Source organism: Danio rerio, chromosome 19, assembly GCF_049306965.1.
Source record: "Danio rerio strain Tuebingen ecotype United States chromosome 19, GRCz12tu, whole genome shotgun sequence".
In the NCBI taxonomy this organism is placed as follows: Eukaryota; Metazoa; Chordata; class Actinopteri; order Cypriniformes; family Danionidae; genus Danio; species Danio rerio.
In genome coordinates, this window is record NC_133194.1 from 36,134,258 (window position 1) to 36,153,622 (window position 19,365).

Genomic DNA, 19,365 nt, shown 5'->3' on the forward strand with positions numbered 1-19,365 from the left:
TGAGCTACTGAGCAAACTGGTAACAGTGGAAAAGCCGTCCACATGGAGGTAAGCAGTCAGGTGGAACCGTGAAAAAAAACGGAAGCTGTCGGCAATGTCATACCACCCCATAGTGTTTGTTTTAAAGATGCAATGCTGCCATACAGAACTTGAATGAAAAGCTTCTATGGATGTTAAAGAGATAGTTTACCCAAAAAAAAGGGGAACATTTACTCACTATTTATTCAGTGGAATACTATTTTGAAGAAAGCTGAACTCTAAGCTAGAGGTCTGCATTCCCGCGGGACACCGCAGGACCCGACCAGATTTCTACGGCGCGGGTATAAATTTCCGAATAAATCACGGGAGCGGTCGGTAACGGGTTTAATTTGGGACGGGAGCGGGCTGTCTAGCAATATCGCTCCCGACTTCCGGGTGAGCACGCGTATGTATGTGTGTAAATGAAATGGCGCGAGGCTGTGTTTAGCTTGTTTGTTGCAGTTTGTGTGTGTGTGTGTGTGTGTGTGTGTGTGTGTGTGTGTGTGTGTGTGTGTGTATGTATATGCGCGAATGAGAGATGTGTGTGTGTGTGTGTGTGTGTGCGCGCGAATGAGAGAAAGAGAGCTTTGCCTGTGTGTGTGCTTGGTGCTTATGAGTGTGTGTTAGTGGGCGCGCACGAATGAGAGAGAGAAAGCTTTGTCTGTGTGTGTGTGTGCTTGGTGCTGTGCGTGTGTGTGTTTATTAGCGGTATCGGGCGCGACGGATAGAAAACGGGGCGGGTCGGGCAGCGGGACAACAAGTGCTTAATATAAGCGGGAGCGGTCGGGTTCGGGCTAAAACCTGGCGGGTGCGGGCGGGAGCGGGATTCAAAATTTAGTCCCGCGCAGATCTCTACTCTAAGCACTTTCCATGTTTACATCCAAAAATGCGATTTAAATTCATGCGCAAAACTGGAATATTGCATAAAAGACGTGCAAATAAAGTTATTATTGGATTATTGGAAATTATTATTATTATTATTATTGGAAATCACGCGTTTCCATCCAAGTCAAAGATGACAAAATCATCACTTCCTGATTAACTGAAGTCAGATAGCTATAGTAAAAACAGATCTTTAAAGAAATCTGTCCGGAAACTGCAGTCGTTATTCGTTTTTGTATTGTGACAAAGCGGCCACCTCCCGCTCTCCCTTGTGAAGCAAATACGGAAGTAACTGAAACTGCAATTCATCGAAATTCTGCTAGTCCTGGCTCCATAAGGAACAAATTTCTATTGAGCCCTCTATTAAAATGGCCAACTTTACAGCAGAAAAAAAGGTGTTTACAGACTGGTACAAAGAATGATTTTGGTGCATATAGCTAATATTACCCTCAATGACAACTGTGAGGGGGGGTGACTTTTTTTAGAACTCATCCGTTTCTTTTAAATTAGGTTACATTAATTCTGCATAATTAAGGGCGTGGCCACTTGAGTGACAACTAGGTCTCGCTGGTCGTTGTCACTTTCCGGCTGATTAGCCACTGAACTCAGGATATACATCGTATTTTTGTTTTGTTTTATGTGGCTTTACACAGTCAGTTGCCTTTTGGAATTATTTATTACAATTATGAGATGATATGGCATGCTGTGTGCACTTAATTGTGCTCACAAACCATTCAACATTCTTCAGAAACCTATGGCTGACGTCACGAATACTATGTCCATATCTTAAACAGTTTATGATTGTGATGCAGTTCCTAGAGAAATGAAATTTTAAATGAGAAAACAGTGGCCGTGGCTTGTTTTTTTCTACCGGGGGCTGAATGGATGTAGTAAAGTGGGCATTTCATTCAGAAAAATGGGGAAAGGGGTTTTAGAGGAGTTCTTACAACCTAATAGACTCCTCCTGCTCACCATTTCTGTTTGTTGTCAAAACTGACAGGTGTATGGGCGTGGTTAAGTACTTCAAAATCATGTAATCTGACGAATTAATTAAAAACAAACAGGAAGTGCTTTTTTAGATGTCATTTAAAAACTAAAAGGACAATTTTTTTTTTCTTAATGACATCCACAGTTGAATTGTTTACCACAAAACTGCCAATGCGAGCTAACAAAAATCTTATGGTTAGTTGACTTGCACCTTAGAAGTCAATGTCAACATGCAATAAACATGTGGTGGGGTTTAAAGGCGTGCAATGCCGAGCACAAACGCTCCTGACTATTCTGGAGGTAATTAATAATATAATAACATTAACAAAACACTCATACCACCCTGAGGTATTAGTTTAAATATGAAATGCAGCCAAATGTAGCTCAGGCTACATAATTCACGCACTCCATAAATGTATACAGGGGTACATTTTCACAATGAGCTTGTGTTGCAACTTTACCTACCCTTTAATTGTGTAACCTGTAACCAGTGACTTTTAAAGTATGAAAAACAAATATTATGGAAGCCAATGGTTAGAGGTTTTTAGCTGTTTTCAAAATATCCTATTTTGCGTTCAACAGAAGGAGAAAAAAAATACACAAATACACTTCATTGAATATGTACACATAGACATTACCTTTATACTATATAACTGCATGTTAACTATGTTATATTACTAGAAAAGTAAAGTTCTTGAGTGATGTAAAGTTGGTAGCTTGAGAAAGCCTCAACGGAAAATTTAAAATAATTTTTAAGTTTAAATAATAGTTTGTAAGAAGTTTGAAACAGTTATAACTACCTATAGGTTTGCATGTTTCTATGCATTGGCATGTTTCTTGCTAAATTGTTGATAGAGGGTTCTAAGTGGTTGCTAAGGCGTTGCTAGGTGGTAGCTGGGTGGTTTCTAAGGTGTTCTATGCCGTTGCTAAGTTTTTGCTAGGTGTTAGCTAGTATGTCTGAGTGTTTGTTAGGCAGCTAAGGCGCTGCTAGGTGGTTGCTAAGGTGTTGCTAGGCGGTTGCTAAAGTGTTGCAAGGTGGTTGCTAAGGTGTTCTAAATAGTTGCTAGGCAGTTGATGGCATAAATAAGCATGGTTCAAGTATGAATTAGCATGTTTTAGCATATATTAGCATTTTATTAGCATGGTTCTAATATGAATTAACATGTTGCTAGCATGTTTCTAGTATGATATAGCGTGTCTGTTAATAGTATGAATTAGCATGTTGATAGTATTTTCAGTCTGTTTCTAGCATGGATCAGTATGCTGTATGGATTGGTATGTTGTTAGTGTGTCCAATGAAAAGACAACAGCAGTTTTTTTTATAATGGAAGTCTATGGGACAGTTGCTAGGGTGCTATAAATGGTTGCTAGAATGTGGCTAGTAAGTTGAAAGGTGATCAGTGATTGGCAGATTAGTAGTCTGAGTTAAATGAGCTCAACTTTAAGTCTGTATGACAGTCTGACGCAGCGTTATGAGGTCACAAAGTTTGGTCCAATGTTGAGTCAATGGGACTTTTCCGAATTTTCCGGGTCAGTTTTGGGAAAACCGTAAGTCGGAACAGTTGGAAAAGATATAGCAACTTAATTCAGTACAGTTTGGAGAGTTGGAGTTAGTTTGGGGGTTGTAGTATGAATGGTCTAGGAGGAGATGTGTTCTTAAAATTGTCTACGAAGAAAAACGGAAGAAGAAGAAGAAGTTTATGTAGTATAACAGTGTGTCGGCTTTCTCAAGCCACCATAATGACTGTTAAAAGCTAGTTAGTATTTAATTAGTTGAAGTTATTAGTAATTAATAAAGTTATGGTAACTAATGACCTTAACTTTTCTGAATTTTAATGTAATTTAGTGTGCACCTTTTGTAAAGATGCTTTAAAGCAGTTACTATTGTGAAAAGCGCTATACAAATAAACTTGAATTGAATTGGATAAAGGAACTACTTGAGTAAATAGTACATTTTGATTTTGGGGTGAACTATCTTAATATAATATATATATTAAGATTAAAGTACCCTGATTCCACTTTATTCCAAGTGAGAGACACTTTTTTTAGGTTTCCCTTTTCTGTTCATTTTTTTAATCTGGAGACAAAAGGAATGGTAAATAGGTAAGTGCCTTGGATTGCCGTTATTAGTCGAGCTCAAATATGCAGATTCAAATGTGCTTATTACTTCCATTCTGCTCATTTCAACTGTCTGACTGCACTTAATGAAATCAGATTGATTAGACCTTTCCTAGACATCCCCCACAATCAAGTAATTATGACAAATAGAGGAGTTGATACAAACTCTGGATCTGAGGACTTCTCCTTTAGCAATGCAATAGTCGTGGTGTCAGCTTGTGCTATTGCTACAGGAGACAGCCAGACAAGTGTGTCGCATTATGGAAATGTTGCGGCCGTTTGGGGTTAGAAGGAAAACAGCACCAGCTTCACTGAAAGTCTAAGCGGCTGTTCACACAAAGCACTTTTTTTTGCTTTGCTTCCTTTCTGTGTAAACATGCTTTTTCCTGTTTTTGTATATAATCATGCACAAAACTGACATCTTGGACCATTGTGCATCATGTCTTGCGTCATTTTCAGTGCCTTAATTTTGACCACCTGTCCATCAAAAAAGAAAATCTTGAGGTAACACTGTTAAAAATAAAAGTCTCAGGAAGTGCCAAAAAGGTGATTGAAACTGTTTTGATTCTTTAAGGAACTTAAAGAATTATATGAAGAACATTTTTTTTCTGCTGTTAGGAACATTTTGAGGATTGAAAAGCTTCCTTGGATGTTAAAGTTTACTCTTTATTTACTGACCCTCAAGTGTCTTCAAACCATTTTGAAACTCTTTATTCAGTAAAACACTAAAGAAAATATTTTGAAGAAAGCTAAAATCCTGTAATCCTGTATCCTGTAATCTGCCATAGTTGGAAAAAATGGTTAATGGTTAGAGGTTTCCTGATTTCTTCAAAATATTTTTTTTTTTTGTGTTCAACAAAAGAAAAACAAACCAGTTTGGAACAAGTTAAGTATGAGTAAACAATGGAGACGGATCTGGATGCAGACCTGGTGCAGTGCAATCTGAGCTGCATCCAATGCTTTTTAATGGGCTCACCTAACCCCACCCCTAACCCTACTCGTCACACTGCTGTCATTAGCCCTTTTCTCACATACAGACCTTTCTGGAAAATTACCGGCAATTTTCCAGAAAGGTTGTATGTGTGAACGGGTCCTTTTTAAAAATACCGGTAAAATTCGTTCTGGCTATTTTCCGGAAAGAGAATTTGTAACATTACCGGTAATTTGCCGGAATGCTGCGCTGTGTGAATGCAGAAGGAAGGTTGCCGGAAAAAGCGCGTGCACGTCTAGAACATGCTGACGTGAGACGTCTGCTTTAACCAATCCGAACAGTCAGACGCATTCAGTTCCGCACGGTTTATGAGAATAAAAGCCTTTGAATATTTACCCAGACGCATTTAGCTGCTAGAAGTTAGTCAGATAACGTTTATATGTTCTTCTTAATGCCAACTGTGTTAATAATCATTGATAAGATGCTTATGATAAGCCGCTGTTTGTTTACCTTCAAGCTTTGCGTGTGCCCGTGAAACAGCCGTGAACGCCAGCACACACATATTATGAACATCTCGACATGCGAAAGTGATCCTCCATATGTTTTCATCGGAGTTGGTAACAATACTGATCATCCACAGAGTTTGTAATGTTGTCAAATGTTTACAAATACAAGTACAGCCGTTTAAAGCTCATTTGCGGTGAATGATGTCAGAATTATTTTGGAATGGATGTGTAAACGGTCTTTTCTGGAAAAATTCCGTAACGTCCTCGTCTGTGTGAACAGTGCTTTTTTAAATTTACTGGTTAAGTCGTTCCAGAAATTTTCCAGATATTTACCGGTATCACTGTGTGAAAGGGGCTATTGAGTGCATTGTGTTTGACATTGCATTACTAAGTGATGCAATCTCAGCTTGCATCATAAAGGCTGCATCCAGATTCTATTGAAACAATGACAACATTTTCAGTTTTTGGTGAACTATCCAGCCTGATCTCACAAGGAAATGTAACTATTTTATGTTTTATGAGTTATGTGGCTAATTCCTTCGAATTCAGTACGATTTTTAAAAAGACCCATGGCACTAAACCTCTAAACTCAACCCTCATTGGGCAATGAGAAAATCGTACCAAGGCCCAATCCAATTAAACTTTTGCTTGCTAAAATGCAGCACTTACCACTTTTCAAATAAAATTTTGAAATGACTGGCCAACAAGTTGTAGACAAATATAGTTCTGTGTGTATTTATGTCTATACCCAATTACATCTTCATACTACTACTCTATTAATCTGGAAATAAAACATTGTGGAACATTTTATTCAGTCTGTATCCAGATACCTGCTGCGTCTCCTAAGTGGTCTCAACCACCGATCGCTTGGCATTAAAAAAAAAAAAAAGCAGCGTTTTAATCTAACAGCTGGACACACACCATTAAAGACTGTCATCTTCTGAATAACAGAACAGTATTTTGGTATGTTGAGTCTATTGTGCTGCATTTATCTGCTTTTTTGTGTATCTAAGGGCCCTGATACACTACGATGACACCAGAGAGTTAGCACCAATGAAAGCACTCTGTCAAAAGTAGGCCAATGAATGACCATCAGCTGAGTGTATCAGGGTATTTTTATTGAGGCATTTTTGGGGAAAATCATTAATTTCAGTACAGCTTGACTATTTTGTTATGTCCCACAACTTTTTTCGTACTTTTTAAACTTAGAAGTGATTTAATAAGTCAGTTTCACATCATTCACTGCTGTGCCTTTTTAAAGAACAATTCAGCAAATTCAGCATATACCAGTTGTTAATATTTCCAAAATGTAAGAATGTACAATCAATCTCACTTTTCTGGAAACCTGCAGAAATAGTATCTTCTATTGGGTTGGTTCACACATCCTCATAGGGTACAGATTCACAGGTTAGAGTTCACCAAATCTTTGAAAGCAACCATGTATTTAAAGCTGAAAAGTATTCGAATGTTTCATGAACAAATCATAATATAATTCGCATGATTTTGATTTATTTCATATAGTCTAGTCATTGGCAATGACACTTTGTAAAGATTTCAACCCAGGTTCATTCTAAAAAAAAATACCCCTATATACATTTCTGGAGAGCACCAAATACATTCCAGGAGGTACATTGTTTTGTAGTTTTTGTTTCCGCGAATCAACCAGAGGCCACTGTAGACTGACGCTACACTGCCTTAATAACTGACTGACTGACTGACTGACCCACCCTCCTCCTTCTATAAACCCAACCAATAGTATTTTCAAAATCACAGATTGACCCACCCACCCACTTCCCTAAACCCAGCAACAGTTTTCAAAAGAAATCCAGAATAAGAAAAGCCCTCGCCTGATTTTTACCACGTTTTCATATTTTACCACATTCTCACCCTGTTATTTACTTGTATATTTTATTTTTTGGCCTCTGCTTTGGTCTTACCTACTTTCTGGAACGGTTCATCGCCAGACTTGAACTCTGACGTCATGGTCAACTCATCTCTGCATCTTAGGACTGCTGACGTACATGGCTAGCAACAGAACAAACTGGTAACAGCCGGAAAGTTGCCCATATGGAGGTAAACAATCAGCTGGTAAGAGCGAAAAGGAAGGACATCATACCGGCATGTAGCATTCTTTTTAAAAACGAAACGCATAGGGCTGCGTTTTCAGAATGAGACTATATACTACATACCTGTGCATACTTGTAGTGTGTGTGTGTGTGTGTGTGTGTGTCTGTGTGTCTGTGTGTCTTTGTGTGTGTGTATTTGACATCACCATTTTAAAAATCATGCTTTTTAAAAACCTATTTTCAATCTGAACATTTCCAAGCCCTGAAACGCAATGAATTCCATGAGCTTGCATTCCCAGCGTTCTATATTTACATACATATAATTAAAATTCTGTGAAATGAAAAGTGCCTTTTGACCTCTTTTGAAGTTATCAGCTCTTTCTCATTTGAAGGAAGGAAATTAAATATGAATACGAATTAAATGGCAATAAACTCTTCCCAGACGGAATTATCCACTACATTAGTTTCTGTATGTGTTCTGTATGTAAACAACTCCTTTCTGTTTATCAATATATTTTAATACTTAGGAAAAGATCTATTCACATTAGGCACCTATTTGGTGCCTGTACATGATATTTAAGCAATTTGATAGGTGAGTTTAACAAAAATGTTGTTCCTACATTAGTAAAGCCTAGACAAACACTGTAAAAAGAAACGCAGAGTTCAACGCAAATCATTCATCATGACCCAACACAAATCGATTAAGTTACCATAACAAATTTAAGTGGACTGAACATAAAACAATTAGTAAGTAAGTAAATAAATAGGCGGCGCAGAGGGTAGTACTGTCGCCTCACAGCAAGAAGGTTGCTAGTTCAAGCCTCGGCTGGTTCAGCTGGCATTTCTGTGTGGAGTTTGCATGTTCTCCCAGTGTTGGCGTAGGTTTCCTCTAGGTGCTCCGTTTTCCCCAACATCTCCAAAGACATGCGCAATAGGTGAATATTTTGTACTGTATGTGTGTGAATGAGAGTGTATGGGTGTTTCCCAGTGATTGGTTGCAGCTGGAAGGGCATCCTCTGTGTTAAACCTATGCTGGATAAGTTGGCAGGTTATTCTGCTGTGGCGACGCTTGATTAGTTAAGGACTAAGCCGGAAAGAAAATGAATGAATGAGTATTTAAGTAATGTGAACATTACCCGGCCACTTTATTTAGTACACCTGTCCAACTGCTTGTTAACGCAAATTTCTAATCAGCCAATCACATGGCAGCAACTCAATGCCTTTAGGCATATAGACATGGTTAAGGCAATCTCCTGCACTTCAAATCAAGCATCAGAATGGGGAAAAAAGGTGATTTAAGTGACCGCAATTAACATGTCATAGTTGTTGGTTCCAGATGGGCTGGTCTGAGTATTTCAAAAACTGCTGATCTACTGCGATTTTCATGCTCAACCATCTCTAGGGTTTACAGAGAGTGGTTTGAAAATATTTAGAGATATTATCCATAAAGAGAAAATATCCAGTGAGTGACAGTTCTGTGAGCGCAAATGCCTTAGCTGATAAAAAGGCAACAGTAATTCAAATAACCACTTGTTACAACCGAGGACTGCAGAAGAGCATCTCTAAATGCACAACACATCCAACCTTGAAGTGGATTGGCTACAGCAGCAGAAGACCATACCGAGTACCACTCCTGTCAGCTAAGAACAGGAAACTAAGACTACAATTTGCACAGGCTCACTAAAATTGGACAATCGAAGATTAAAAAAGTTGTTGGACGGTCGGGTCAGAATTATGTGTCAACAACATGAAAGCATGGATCCATCCTGCCTTGCATCAACAGTTTAGGCTGGTGGTGGTGATGTAATGGTGTGGGGGATATTTTCTTGGCACAATTTGGGCCTATTAGTACCAATTGAGCATTGTGTCAATGCCACAACCTACCTGAGTATTGTTGTTGACCATGTCCATCACTTTATGACCAGAGTGTACCCATCTTCTGATGGCTACTTCCAGCAGGATAGCCGCTATATCATAAAGCGTGAATCATCTTAGATGGGTTTCTTAAACATGAAAATAAGTTCACTGTACTCATATGGCCTCCACAGTCACCAGTTCTCAATCCAATAGAGCACCTTAGGGATGTGGTGGAACAGGAGATTCACGTCATGGGTGTGAAACCGACAAATCTGCAGCAACTTAGTGATGCTATCATGTCAATATGGACCAAAAGTCTCTGAAGAGTTTTTTAGTACCTTGTTGAAACTATACCATGAAAGATTAAGGCAGTTCTGAAGGCAAAACGGGGTCCAACCTGGTACTAGTAAGGTGTACTTAATAAAGTTGCCGCATATCGCATTTATTGTGTATGGCCATACACCCAAAGCGTTTCACAATCACTGTTCTGCAGTAGCAACTCAAGAACAATTCAGTATTTCCAAACAAATCTTAAGAGTTGTGTTGTTTCAGCTCATTTTAAATAAAAAATATTTTTTGAATGAAGGTTGAGGCGTATAATCCAACCACAAAAAGTTCTGTTGTCACAAATTTACAGCCACTTTCATGTAATCAAAAAAAGGATTCAAGGGTCTGTTCAATATTTCCACCCAAGCACTTTTGATGCACACTGTTATTTTTTTGTGCTAAGAGCCTTTGAAGGACATTTATTGTTCCCGAAATGAAAAACGCCCTCTGTTCAGCATCCTTCAAATTTATGATTAAACGTTAATTTTGAGGATATTGACGGGGCATTTTGCACGACAGAATGAAAGAAAGGATGGGTTGGCAAAACCAGAGGGATAAAAAGTTCCCCCCTAGGAGCCGTTGAGTTAATATTGTTGCTGAAGTGTTTCGGCAGCTTTGATTGCAATTTTGCGAGGAAATTATCTCACTGGGGGGGTGGCATTGTCCAACTGTGAGTACTGTTCGCATTAATACAATCTCTCTCTTTCCTCGCTCTACGCTCCTTCTTTCTTCCTCATGTTTTGTCCTAGTCGGTCTCTGATAACATCCAGCTGGAGAAGCATGATGATGTGACTAAGTGTTGCATGCCTCGGATATTGACCGCATTCATAAATTGAGCTCTTTGTAGAAGCTCTCTCCTTATCTCCCTGCTGCACAGCTCTCACTGCATGAAATGGCCTGATCCACCAGACCAGAGAATAAAAGCTATCTGATAAGAGCCCCGATGCTCCTCTATCAATTCATTCATCCTGTGCAGCAAAGCAATGTTTGCCTTCATTGTTTTGCACACTCCACGAGCACTTGCATAAGTTCGGCCAGATGTGAGCCTGTGTGTCTTCAGTGTCATTTTAACCTTGGCCCTCAACAAATCCGAAAGGCCTTGCTGGACGAGATGCACTTGACGATGTGAAGAGTTCATTTTTCACTCTTTTTTTTTTTCGCCCCCCAACTGATTGGACAATAAGAGAATGATCTCTTTGTGAAAATGACTCTCTGAAAGTGGCACGGACACTTGGCATTCATATTCATTTAATTACCGAGTGCATTATTACTTTCAGAGCGTTTTCCACCCTTCTAACGTAATGGCTTTTCACCGATTCTGATGACATTTCCTTTCATAGACGGCTGCACCTCCAGAAATTGCTCAGGCTGTCTTTGACAGCTCCAGTCTCTCTGCTCACATGCTTGATCAGACAAATCAGCCATGCCTTAATTGCAACACCGTCACTCTGACACAACCTGAATGCTCCACACTACCGCTATAACTCACCTTTTTCACAGAATTATCACTCCGTCTTTAGCTGTTGTTTGCTTTTGATTTTTTTTTATTGGATAAATTATGTTAGATGTTTAAAGCAACATTGGCTTTTTTAGTTGAATATAATAGTTGAATTTATAGTTGATACTAGTTAAAGTAGTCAATACATTGTATTGGTAAAAATAAATACTCTAAACTCTAAATGAAAACAGTATCATTTTAAAATTGGAAGAAATGTCATAGCTTAAAGAATAAAACAAAAATGATGTTTTACTCAAACTCGTATGTATATATTTTAATATCAATTAAATGGAGAATTTTAAAATCCATTAAGCCTTTCTTAAAATCAGTGATGCCCAACTTCCGGGTCGTAGACCGTTCCCAGTTTGTGAATCAGTTGGTAGCGGTTCGCAAAAGAAATCAATAATCAATTTCGTTTTATTTAGTATCTTTCTAAGCAATCTTTTATTTTGAAAAATCTTTTATTTTGAAAAATGACCGTATTTTCTCGGCTATATCTCTCAGTGAAGTTTAACCCACAAGCAGGGAAATGGAAACTATTTCCAATGGAAGCCACAAGCGCACCATGAGTCACGTGGGTCCCATGAGTCACATTGGTAGCTTTATGCTTTGTATGGAATATACACGTTTTGGTAGACAAACACAGAACACCCAAACACTGCAGAGATTTTTAATTTTCTCCATAAATAAAACTTGTAACAGAGTTTTGTCAGCTTGTCATCCTCTGAGAAAACTTTGATGGTCTGTTCCTGTAACAGTAATTTTCATAGAACCACACCCCTCAACCCCCCTGGACTGTGGTAAAATTTTCAAGCGTTGTCCGGTCCCCGGTGATAAAGCAGTTGGGAACCACTGCCTTAAATTACTGTAGCATCTGTGGACCACAAAACCAGTCATATGTTGAATAACAGCTTATGATGAAAAGGAATATTAAAAAATTACATAAAATGATGCATTAGTCCAGCAGCTAAAAGGATGCCAGATTTTGTCAAATGGCCCATTTCCACTGAGTGGTACAGTACGGTACAGTTCGATACGCTTTTATTGGTCATTTTTACTGTCGAAAGGTACCAAAAACAGACCGTAATGCACCACTTTTTGAAAGGGTACTTAGCACAACAAAAGGGTACCAAAAGCAGTGCAAGATGGACGACTGAACGCTATTGGTTTACAGATATGTTACTAGCTCGTGCACAAGCCAGGAGAATAAAAACAAAGGAAGCGCCATTTTTAAATACACAGCTGAGACATTACACTGTAATAATATATACATATGATAACGAGCCATGGTCGACCCAGGCTTAATCAAGCCTTGTCGTCATCTTGATGTACAGCCTCTAAGCCAAGAAGTAGAGCAGAATCTACATAGTTGTTTACAAGGCCGTCTAAAGCATGATCGGTTTTGCTTTTTCACGTGCGCTCACCGTACGTCTATATTTGAAATAACACTTCTTGAGCTGATGATAATAACATGCATGTGATGATTGAAGTGCTTCTGACATCCAATCCTTTCAGAAATGGACAAACATGAGAGTGACGGAGAAGCCCCCAAAAAAAACAAACGAGCAAATGATTTTTTTCAGCAACCTAAAACATGAACAAACTGCCATGTTTAGCTATTTTCATCAACTTTTGGACTATTATATACTCGGAAATACTTTCTAACAAGAGGTTACATGTGCTGGTGAAAATTAGAGATACAGATGAGGTTTGCACTGATTGGGCTATATGCTGCATGTCATTTTTGAACTTAAGTAAGGACTAAATGAATGCTGAGTGTAGTTTTTCTGTAATCAGTAACATATTGGAGGCATATGTTCATATATGTTGCATTTATTTATTTATTTATTTATTTATTTTATATAATTGCAGACATTACAGTAGGCTATTTCGAACTATCATTGAATGAAAGGTTAGTAATAAACACTTATACAAAAGTATTTATATGTGTAAAGCATCTGTTTTGTGAGAAGTGTTTCTCGTAGACAGTGTTTACTGTAGACATTTCCTCAAGCGAAAATGAAGTCGACTGAAACTATGTCGTACACCACATCCACCAAAAGGGTATCCTTGGTAGTGGAAACGCAAGCCTGATAAAAGTGACCTGTACAATACTTTACAACCCAGTGAAAATGGACCATAATTCTTTTCAAATAGCACCTAATTCATAGGGGTGTCAAAATTAATCTTTTCTTTGGTGCACCGCGATGCAGACGTGGACAATTCAGTATCAGGTCAGTAATAACCATAGCCGGTTATTACTGAGGTCATTTACCTCATATGCGCTCTGTCGCGAGGAAGGTGATCGCGAGTATTTACAACGCTCTAACTACTTAAAACTCATAAACTGTGCACAATTTCACTGTGTGTGTTTGCTGGATCAGTCTTTCACCGACACTAACAGCAAAAGCCCCTATGTCACTGAGATTGAGAGAATGAAAGTACTCCATTTCTCTCTCTCTCACACACACACACACACACACACAGTGGCCCATTTGACCTGCTGGTGTGACTTTTCTTCTCCTCTTGGCTGTTTTACAGCGTTACTTCTGGATACAGAAACGAGCGCGTGTCTGCAGAGTTTTTTCCACCGTGTCTATCATGCGTCAACTGTGATCGCCGCTGCCGCCTGCCACTTATCAGTATCACTCATCTGTGAAGAGTGCAGCGTGCAAGAGCCAATCGCAACCGTTTTTGTTGAGGGTGTGACCAATCAAAGAGGTGTAAGAGAACCAGACAAGGATCAGAAAGTGAGCTGGATATTTATATTTGTTTATATTATTTGCTAAATGCTCGTGTTGTTTAAAGGTACAGTTTATATTTCTGACTGTTTGTATTAAATGGCAAAATTGTATTACAAATATTATATAAATATAAAAATATTCATACATTTTAATACAAGAACTGCTGCTGTGAAGAAAATATAAAACTGTATATGAAAAGCACCGTCAATGTACCGTGATGCACCGAAATATCGAATTGAACTGAATCGATGGCATGATAATTGTAACCTAACCAAACCGTGAGACTAGTGTAGGTTCACAGCTCTACTAGTTCACTCTAAATGTAACATAGAAATAATTTCTCCAAGCCACAGTTTATGTTGGAGACTCCATTTTCTTTGTCATTCCAGTATTTGAGGATGAAAATATCAAATACCGATAAAAATACATCAGCTGGAAGAAGATAACATTAGTAGTGCACAATATATAACATGGGGATGCACAACGTTAAAGACTGCAAACATAAGTAAGTATACTTTCCTGAACGTTTTGTTGACCATGAGCCTATAAACGGCACCTGTTGGCTATTACTGCTACTGACTGCAGTGTGTAGAATACAGTATCTTACCTGCAGTCCATCTGCCCTCTCTGCTTTCAAATGCATTTCATACAAGTGGGGGGAAGGTAGAGAGTCACAAATGTGAGCCATTTCCTCCAGCAGACAGACGACGAAGGTCTGTGATGAGGTGGAGATGAAGCATTCGTAAAGGTTAAGCAATGATCCGTGACAAAAAAGCTCTTTTCTACATAGTTAAAGCCTGACATCAGATAATAGAGGGACAAGGACAGAGAGGAGCATGCAGCTGTGGGAAGTGTCCTCATTTCTGAGAACAAAATTAGCTTTAAAAGTTAACATGAAGAGGGGGTGGGTGGGGGGTGAGGGCCTGGAATGATTTGAAATAAGGGTATCTGTACAATTACACAGGCTGAACCTGATTTTCCCCGCCACTGTAATTAATGCAGTATTGATCAACTTCCGCTTTGATGCTTTGAGTTTGTTAGCTTGCATGCGTCAGTAATAGATTAAAACGCTAATGATATTGTGTTCAAAGAAAGCAGACCAAAGCTGATCAAATATGCCATTATTTGAAGCAATTCACATTTACCAGAAAGGTTGCCGTGTATGTAGACGTACGAGTGCTTTTAATTGGAGTTTTTAATTAACTGTAGTTAGTAATTGCGGTTAAGACACTCATTCGATTTGCAGACAGCGTTGCTCTCGGAATACTTGAAGCAATGCCAAGCTTAACTGGGTAAAGACATTTCCATTCAAATCAGACAAAAGTTGAAATCCACAAACGGTAGTCATAGCTACAGCAAGCATCGTCTCTATTAGATATCCACTAAGGCCTCGCCAAGGTCGCAGAAATAAACAAAGCTCTCACATAAAATGTTTGTGATTACTCAGTAATGAAAAACGGCAGATAGCGACGGTGAATCTTTTTTTATTAGCGGAATTCAAGGCTGAAATTGTGTTTTTATGAACTCTTAGACATCCGTGTTCATGCTGTGTTTAAGTATTGAACAATTATGTTTCTCAGAAGCAGCTAATTCGGCTGTGTGTTCGTGTAGGTGGGTGTCTGAGTGTTGCCGTGATGACCTTTCTGTTGTCACTTTTAGTGTTGTGACCTGACTGTACTCATTAAAACCAGTGTAACGGATCATTCCCCCTAATTGTTTTTGTTGACAAATTAGTCCTCAGACTCAAGGCTTCCACAGAGCCTGCAGCTAATGAGAGATGCACTATACGTGAGCAGGGCTCCAGACTAGCATTTACTGTAACTTCTACAGATGGTGGTGGTACCAACAACTGATGTGATGATAATTGGTGATATCACAAATTTGTCTCTTGAAATGCACATTTGAAAGTAGCTTGAGTTGAGAGTAGCAGGAGTACGAGTTGGGTTCCAGGTGTAAAATCATTTACATTAGCAAAAACAAATCCATCTCTGTATCGGCTTCATCTTTTTTACATTTGCAGATCATCATCATGAAGTTTTAAAACCTTTCTGCCATTGGATAAAATAGCTTAAGTTGTAAAAAATATTTAGTACAATTAATAACAGCTCAATTCTGAAAACGTACCGCTGTATACATTTCTGGAGAGCGCCAAATACCTCCCACGAGGTATGTTTTTTTGCAATTTTTTGGTGCGTTCGACTCCTAGACTGTAAAAGATGTGGGAGTAGAATCCGTGATTTCACTCATAGGTTTCTGAAGAGTGCAAATGAATCAACAAGTAGGCGTGACCAACCGGCGTTATTGTGTTTGTGCGTCATCGCACCTGCCGGGGGTAACCAAATAAGGGCAAAAAGGTAGAGCGTCAGTGAAGCTATAAACGCTTTGTTTAGGCGAAACGTTTAATACTTTATTACCTGCGACTTGTTTGTGTTTTGACCACATGTGCTTGGTTGTATACTATATCAATAAAGTGTTTAGTCTTTTTTAAAAGCATTGTTGTTATACACTGAGCCACTAAGTTCTTATGACAATTTTCTTTAGGAAGTAAACGCAAATTACTTCCAAACACTTCAAATATAGTCTGTGTTAGTAAATGCAAGACTATTGAAGAAATCCAGGCATAACACTGAATGACAACACTTCAGATGACTTATCTAGAGCCTACAGCTAATCAATCTGTCAGATTATGGAGTGCTTTACAGGTCTAAAGAACAATATTAATGATAAATTATCTTAAGTAAAAAAAAAATTAAGTATATAATTTTACTCACCTAGGAAATGGGGGTAACTTGAATGGTTTGTGAGCACAAATAAGAGTACACCGCATGCCATATCATCTGATAATTGTAAAAAATAATTCCAAAACAACACAAAAATATATGATGTATATGCCGAGTTCAGCCAGTAATCAGCCAGAAGAGGCTGAGGTAACGAGACAGCGAACAACAGGACTTACGGTAGCTGTCACTCAAGTGGCCACGCCCTTAATTATGTAAACTTAATAAAACTTAATAAGTAATAATTCAACCCCTCACAGTTGTCATGAAGAGTAATATTAGCTAAATGCATGGCCGGAGCAAGCTCAACTGGCGCTCTAAGCAAATAATGAGAACGCCACCCTCAAACCGAAAGTTACGCCGCCTTCAATTCGAAAAGGCCGGGAGGGGGTGGGGTGTCGGCAGAGCTGGGTATTGAGATGATGCAGGGTTTGTCGTGGATGAAAGTGAGAACCTGGGGTTGCTAAGATGATACAGGGTTTGTCGCAAAAGACGCGTCACAGACGCTGCCCTGACTGCTCTGCCGCCTTGGCAGCCGCCTAGCACGCCTCTATGAATGCACCGGCCCTGGCAATATGGACCAAAACCATCTTTTGTACTAGGCTGTAAACATGTTTTATCAACAGTAAAATTGGCCAATTTAGTCATAGAGCAGTCAGAGAACATCTGGAGTTCCTGGAGCCAGCCCAGGAACGAGTTAATAAATTGCAGTTTTAGTTACTTTAGTTACTAGTAGCGGGAGGCTGCTGCTTGATTTGACTTCATGCTGTAAAATCTGTCTTAAAGTGGTGCATTATAAATTTTGTCCTATTTGACACTGCGTCGGTGCCACGTCATTTGTCAGATGTGGCATCAAAGTACCGCGACATTGCTCCGATATCAGACGGTGTGCTCAGCCAATGCAGCACATGAAAAGCGACTGCAGGAGCTGCTATGATGACACCAATATTACATGATTGGCTTGATTTACTATACATATACACACACACACACACATTCATAACTTATATACACACTGCACAGATACACACACACACACACACACACTTATATTTATTCTTATTCACCTAATGGTAACGAGAGAGAAAGAGGGAGCTGATTTATTATTCAGATTTATTATTTTATTTATTTATTTTTATTTGTATTTAATTACTTAAATACTTTAAATACTTTATAATTTAATACTATACTGCCATTTGCTGTGTTTACTATGCTCATATATACATATATATATATATATATATATATATATATATATATATATATATATATATATATATATATATATATATATATATATATATATATATATATATATATATATATATAGTTTCTTTTCACAAATATATGTTGAGTACGTAAATTATCTGAAAGGCACATAATCGCTCACGTCACGTTTCGCCGCAGGTTGATTGGTGTAACATCTTGTATACATAGTGTCACGGACAATCCTCTACACAGTGCTAAAGCATTTAGTTATGTAGAAATTATTAAAATATAGTTAAAATATTGATTCTTTAAAAAAACTATCGATACCAAATTAAAACCTTCTGAGTATCAATAAATCGATACTCGAGCATCGATGTGCACATCCCTATCAGGCAGATTCCAAGACAGGGCTGTTTGTTAAAGTTTTTTTTTTATGCTGGTTTTTCGAGCATGTTCAACGGCTGCATCTCTGTACCTGTTTGTGCCATTTCACACAGCCTGCGTGGAGATGCTGCATAATCCCTGCCTTCCACAGAAAGCAGAATGCAGTGCATTTGACAAAAAAATGTTGCTTGTTATATTATGTGGCCTAATCATAATCATCATCCTAAATTTCTTTATATAAAATAGACAATATATCACACCTCCAAAATTAACTGCCCTCATTTTCATATATCACGCAATAATTCAATATATCGACTAGCACGACAAACCCAAACTCAGACTATCTTTCTTTCCATGAAACATAAAAATAATGCTTAAAGAAGGTGAATGTTGCATTTATAATATAAAAATTACACTTTAATGTATAGACAAAAAGAAAAGTTATTATTAGAATTAAATAATATTTGATTGTTGGCAAGTATAAAACACTTTAAAAGCCTTCTGACAGGATGTTTATACAGTATACAGTATGTACATGATGGTGCACAATTAACTTCCCTACTTTTTAAAGCCACTTTCACATCTGTTTCCTTAAAACCCTCCCTCGGTCTGCAGTTAAACTATGTTTTCAAGCAGAGCATCTGTGCTTGGTTTATTTTGCTGAAAGATTTTTTTCAGCGCTCGTCTAAAGGACAGTAATGATTATTTATTTGTGTGCGGTTGGTGTGCAGCTCTCGTGGTTTTTTCAAATCATTGGTATTCAACACGGGAAGCTGTGTGCATTTTTCTATCCTCCGCTCTGCTTCAACCTTGCTCTCCACTCCACTACGCATGAAGTCACTCCGTCTTTTTCTCTCTCTCTCTCTTTTTTTTCGGATCCACCTGTTCCATGGTCCAGTGGAGGGCTGTGAATGCTATCAGGGGAGAGAGTGGTGCGGTGCAGCCTGCCTGGCTCCAGTCCATCACGGGTGCACTCAGGCTACTTTCCAAGCCCGCCAGAGCTGTGCCGCACCATATCGAGAGCCCAGCTGCAGAACCAACTGCCGCATTACAGCATGACG

At 38.6% G+C, this 19,365-nt stretch overlaps 1 protein-coding gene across 38 annotated transcripts in view; it reads left to right on the top strand.

Annotated features, from left to right (window-relative positions):
• The window catches only part of runx1t1 (RUNX1 partner transcriptional co-repressor 1), a 233,066-nt gene that overhangs the window by 116,504 nt on the left and 97,197 nt on the right, over positions 1 to 19,365 (top strand). The gene's annotated exons all lie outside the window — the stretch shown is intronic.